Source organism: Castor canadensis, chromosome 9 (assembly GCF_047511655.1).
Source record: "Castor canadensis chromosome 9, mCasCan1.hap1v2, whole genome shotgun sequence".
Classification (NCBI taxonomy): domain Eukaryota; kingdom Metazoa; phylum Chordata; class Mammalia; order Rodentia; family Castoridae; genus Castor; species Castor canadensis.
Window position 1 is genome coordinate 118,928,932 of NC_133394.1, and position 6,516 is coordinate 118,935,447.

At 34.2% G+C, this 6,516-nt stretch overlaps 1 non-coding gene across 1 annotated transcript; it reads right to left on the minus strand.

The window, feature by feature from the left end:
- Positions 1 to 6,083: 6,083 nt before the first annotated feature.
- On the minus strand, positions 6,084 to 6,212 carry LOC141411254 (small nucleolar RNA SNORA18). Its single transcript, XR_012436059.1, has one exon. It is a non-coding gene; the product is annotated as a small nucleolar RNA SNORA18 (small nucleolar RNA).
- Positions 6,213 to 6,516: the final 304 nt, after the last annotated feature.

The following is a 6,516-nucleotide window of genomic DNA, read 5'->3' on the forward strand; positions in this document are numbered from 1 at the left end:
AATAAGCAGATCACTAAAGTGATACTTTTTTACCATATGAGAGCAGAAACAAGAAGAGTGTCACTTTATTTGGTCTCACCTGGGGATGCATACACTTAAATTGTTCACTGCTTTGCTTAAGTCTGTGAGTGACTGCAGAAATGAAGCAAGCATTAATATGGGGATTGTATGTATACTTAAGTGAGTAGGTGACTTTGTAAGTATAAATGCACAAATAACAAGGGTCCAGTTTATGTTTAATGTGATAACTGATATGACAAGTTTAAATCGAACATTTTTCTATTTCTTTTCTACTTTTGAAAAGAAAATTTGTCTGTTTGTTCATTTTCTCTTTTTTCTTCCTTCTTTTGTATCATCCTGTTTTGTCTTACTTCGAATGTCTTTTTTGGCTTATTCAATACAACTCTGCTTATTTTTTTCTTCTTGGTAGCTAAGAATTTATAGTGCACACCTTTAATATATGAGTCATTATTCATGTGATATTATGCCATTTTACATATGGTAAATGTATACTATCCTTTCCATTACTCATTTTGGTCAAAAACAAAAGTTCTTTCACATTAATGTTTTAATATTGTGGTTTAATGTCTTTGTTTGTGTTTTATTTTAAAGTTTAATTATATAATACCTACAGGCATGAGTAATATATCACAACTTTAAAATTTTTGATAAACCTGATTCAGTAGCTGAAGCTATTTATGCAATCTAGTTCACTATTGCTTCTTTCGTTAATGATTGATGTACAAATAAAACATATGCATTTTGTTTCTTTTCACATTCTTTGGACCCAGCAAACAAACAAAATGGACATGCAATAGAAATGAAAGATGAATTATTATTCAAGATATGAAATGACCACTAACTGTTCAGGATTCTAAAGGGAAGTTCCGTCTTGCAAGCTATCAGAAGATACTCAAGTAGGCTAGTCCACAAAGGAATGTAAATATAAGATTAGATCCAGAGAAAGCTGTGATATAAGAGAGAAAAGGACATTTTTCTTTAGGTTGGTAGTTTTTGTCCAACCCAACACTTCTTACTTAACTTTATTCAACATGCTCCTCATCATCCTATCCACTCAATGAAATATACTGAATTTAAATTCTGCCCTTCAATGTACTGGATATTCTCCACATTGATTGAAAAATTGACCTTAAGTACGCCACTTAAATTTTTGATGCCTTATTTAAACCATTCTTATTTTTCTTACAAGAATGACAAGAGTATTAATATTTGGAAAGTTCTGTCCTGGTATTTGGTCTGTCTAAGAAGCTAAGATGATTTTGATAGTTGATTAAATTCCAGTGACAGTGACAGTGGGAAGAAAGAGAGGAGAATGCAAACAATGCAAGGGTTGAATTTCAGTAGAGAAAAGACCAAGAATTATGTGAAATTACAAAGGATGTGTTGAAAAGAATGTGAGGAGCTCCTCCATTTCTGTCACCACTTATTCATTCATTCAACAAGTACTTGAATGCCTACTATGTGCCTGATAATTTTGAAGAAAACATTATATCAGTGAACAAATGACTCCTGCACTCATAGTTCATACATTCTATCAGGTATGGTGGCAAGTAGGAAAGAAAATAGAAAATGAAAAATAGACATAATAAGTATATAGTATGTTGTAAGATATTATTTGCATTGAAAATAAATAGAACATAATAAGGGAGGATGAAGGTGGGAAAATGAAAGGCAGGTGAGATTTGACTATAAGCACGAAGAAACTGAATTTAGCCATGCAGATATATGTGGGAAGACTTTCTAGGCTAGCGTAATAGCTAAAACAAAAGTGCAAGGCTGGAATGACTTGATGCTTTGTGGAATGTGTTGATGTGTTGTGATGTGACTTAAACAAAATGATTAATAGGGACAAGTGTTTAATTAAGGCAGAGTCAGAGAAAAAGTAAGGGGCCAAATTAAGACTAGTCTCTTAAGCCATTGCCTGGATTTAGCAAAATGGAAGGTGCTATATGGTTTTAAGCTGATAAGTAGACTGATTTGTTTTTGGATTTTGAATGTTTAGTATGATTTTTTATGATTTACCCTTCTGTGTGGAGGGTAGACCATGTTGTCGGTACAACAAAAAGCATGGATATCTTTTAAATTTTTTTCATCTTAACTCATGTAGGAGATGATTGTTTAGACTAGGATGGTGGCAAGGCAGATAGCAAAATATTTACACTTTAGCTCTAGTTTAAAGGCAGATAAGGCAGGATTTGCAAATAGGTTGGATAGAAATTGTTAAAGGAGTTAAGAATGTGTTCGAGGCTTTTGTTCTGAGTATCTGCAGTGATAGAATTGCCATTAACTAAGATAGAAACTCTGTAGGTAGAGAATGATTAGATTATTTTTACCACCTATGTAATGTAAACATCTCTACTTTTACCTCCCATTTGTCCTCAACCTTTTGGACATATGTAAATCTGGCCAAACCCTAATCAAATGAAAATATTTGTTTGGATCCCCATGTCCTTCAGGATAAAGTCTAAACTTTTCATGACCCGATTTCATTTAGCTTTTTCATATTTCTTCTCTCCTTATTTTTTCCAATGCTCCCCATCTCCACCACCACACATAGCAAAACATACTGTCTTTCCATCTCTAAAATTTGCAGTTTCCATTTCTCACTCATCCTCCATGTGTACCCTTAGATATTATTGTTCAAGAATTAGTGTTGAACACTACAATCCATTCACCAAAACAGGCCTGAACATTAGTATATTTCTGCTATAAGAGCAATATCCATATCACATCACAATTGCTTATTTAATCGTGTATAACATTCACTACACTTCAAGAGGAAGCAAATCTGATTGATTTTTTTCACTGTTTGAGTTAACTACTCCTGTGTAACAATTCATCCCTAAAGATAAAGTCTTAATAAAACAACAATCACCTATTTTGCTCACAAATCTAAAAGAAAGGCTGTCTTGGTGGGGAAAGTAAACTTTTTTGTGTGGTGTCATTTGGGATGGCTTGACTTAGGCTAGACTCAAGGATCCTCTTCAAAATGACTCATGAACCTGGCAGTCCCAACTAGAGTTACTTGTCAATTTCTCTGCATGAGGGTCTCTCTTGTGGATAACTTGATTCCAAGAGCAAGTTTTCTAAGACATTATTCAGAAGCTATATTGCTTTTTGTAATAGAATCTCACAAGAGAGATAACTTCACTTTTGCTATAGTCTCATGCATAGATACCAACTCAACATCATTGTATGAGAAGAATGTCAAAGTCAAATTTTAAGATCACATAGAATGGGAGACACTGTCATTGTCAATTTTTGAATATGAAACCTACCATTCTCACCATCGTTTCACCATATAGTAAATTCTCTGACATATATTAAAGGCTCAACAAATATCTTTGGAATGATCAAAATGTCTTTCTTAATAACTTCTTCATTCACTGTAAGAAACTTGTCTGTATTATGGGTAATTCAGCAACATAGTTATCAACAGAACTCAGTGTGTTTTAATTCTTAGTAGCACACTAGGCATAAGGAGTGGTTCATGTAACCAAATTAGTGTTTCACCTGGATAGAACCCTTATATCTTCCATTGAAGCCATTTAGTCTACAAAATGTGTTTATTTTCATAGGGCAAGGGTTCTCAAAATTTCTTAGTTATTTCTCATTAGGATATTACAACATTTCTTTGAAAAATGTTACATAAATCCAAAACCATTATAGCTCTAGGTAGATTTTTACTTGGAAACCAATTGTTGTTTTTGCATTTAGATTTCCAATAAAACATTGGATTGGACATTAAAGTTTAGCTATTACAGTAACAGAACTATTACACATGCTGACTCATAAAGCAATTTTCATCTTCAAAGTCTAAAATCTTCACTTTAAATACATATTTTTAAGTAAAAATTAAGAGCATTCTTTGTCATTCATAGAATGGTAGCTACTATGCATAAGTAAAGGAGTTCTCTTACTGTACTCTCCAGAAAGTATTGTTTTAAGTCTGTGATCAAATTTTCCTTTATCTATATCTACACATATAAGGAGATTATCCATATACTACAGCAGTATAAAAACCAATACTCCAAGTTCTGACCATTTTGATAAATGGGTCTTTTACTGAACGCAGTGGTGTTCTATACTGTGATTTACACAAACTTGAGTCTCAGAGAGGATATAGCTTTCTCAATGTTTATCTGATGCTGTAGGCTGTGCATTTTCCACTATAAAGAAATTATTTTTACCTGAGCTACACCTAATAATGCTTAACAATTCTACTCATAGTTGCTAATTTTCACAGTGGAACTGGATGCACCTGACATATTTTCCTCATACTCTGTCATGTGAATTTAGGTACAAGACCAGTATTACTAGGAAGATGTTCTCAGTTTCCTGAGGCAAGGACAACCCTTTCCTTGACAATATTTCCATAATGCTCTAAAGCTTAAGTTTACCATAATAGTGTCACTTTATATAAAATATTTTTTAAAAAAATGTCTTTCAAATCAAGCAAAGAGTTCAGCCCCTCCCTCCAATACTTCATGTTCTTTATGTTTCTATTCATAACAACTAGCACAATACCAGGTACATAATGGTTTAATACCTTATTTCAAGTAACAGGTCTATGTTATTCAGGGCCAGATTTCATGCCAGTTTCTTAACTCAAATTCATGTGTATTGAAGTTTGTCCAGTCTTTTAAAGTGGCATCCTATATGCTAACTATAGGCTTTCGGATTATATTTCTTTTCGAGTCAGATTTTCCAGGAGGACTAGTGAATATTATCTTCTTCATCATCACTTCTGCCCAGTTCACAGTCACTTTTTAATTTGCATAAGTACATACCTACTTCTATTGTCTGTTCTTGGGAACTTCCTAAATACTTAGTCCTCCCTGAAAGTCCACCTGCTTTCTTTGTCCCTACATATTTGATAAGGCTCATGCTAACTCTCTTCTAACAGCTTTTAAGATTCATTGGACTAGAACACCATCCTTTATAGCAGATAAAGAAACAGAAGCCAAAACTCATGACTTTAGATCTGCACATATAAAACAATGCTTTCAAATTGATGCCCAATAAATACATTGAATTTTCTAAATATAACAAAAGCTTCCACAGCAGTCACTTTAAAAGTTCTAAAGAACAACATTAAATAGTTGGAAATACAAAGTAAAAAGAATGTACAGCTGTTCTTGCTAGGTAATAACTATTTACTGCTGTGTCTCAGAGGAAAAGGTTGGCATCAAACCTTTGTTCAGGTAAAGTTGAACATTTCTGAGTGCTTCACCCTGGACTCATTGTGATCCTGATACACATCTCTAGGGCAAATTGCACACCATCTCTAGCATGACAAAAGACTGCTTACAAAAGATGCAGACACAAAGAGTTAGGTAGTGAGAACAATGCTAAAAGATGCTTTTGTAACAACTGAGGCCAATAGGAAAATGGGACCAGGAACTAGAGAAAAGGTTAGATCAAAAAGAATTAACCTAGAAGGTAACACACATGCAGAGGAAATTAATGTGAGTCAACTCCCTGTATAGCTATCCTTATCTCAACTAGCAAAAACCCTTGTTCCTTCCTATTGTTGCTTATACTCTCTCTTCAACAAAATTAGAGATAAGGGCAAAATAGTTTCTACTGGGTATTGAGGGGTGGTAGGGAGAGGGAGGGGGCGGAGTGGGTGGTAAGGGAGGGGGTGGGGGCAGGGGGGAGAAATGACCCAAGCATTGTATGCACATATTTTTTACAGTGTTTTTAGGCAAAATTATTTAATGTCAATAAATTATTTAATAATTTTACATGTTTTGGTTGGTTTTACTGCACATCAAGGTCACCTTTAAAGTTGATTTTTCTTCCAGGATAGCCCTCTTTAAAAGATGCTTAATCCAGTTGTCCTAAGGACCTGTGGGATTTAATTTCCTGAAACAATTTATTGTTCAGTCATTTTTAGAGTAGATGGACCTTCCTGCATCTCAAGTGCTGACACCCCATTTCATCAATGAGTTCAGATCATATTCATTCCTATTACACACTAAGGATATGTGGATTTCTGCCAATACCTAAGGTAAACAACATATATATGTATATATATTAGCAGTTCTTTCAAACTTTGTAACTGTCTTGTAGTTACTTCCCACAGACCTAAGAAATGGCCCTGTGAGTAAAGCAAAACCACACACTTACTGTATGAGGCCAACGATGTGTGGCTATAGTACAGAAGCCCCATCGGGATAGACCTCAATGTATATGCACATATGAATAATAAAACAATAAAAAATAAAAAAAAAGGTAGAACAGAAACATAACAACTGACTTAAAATAAAATTGAGATAATACAAAAAAAAAAAGATGCTTTTCTGTTTTAACCATTGTGCCAAGAAGTCTTTAGGTGTGCTTACAGGTAAGCTTTGTAGCTGACAATAGTGAGCTAAGAGAAGGCTGACCAGCCTTCTCCATTTGAAAAACCTGTTCCAAAGACCAAGTAAGACCCACCATGGAGGACTGAGGATACAAGAGGGACATGAAGAATGCTGAAGAGAGAAGAGT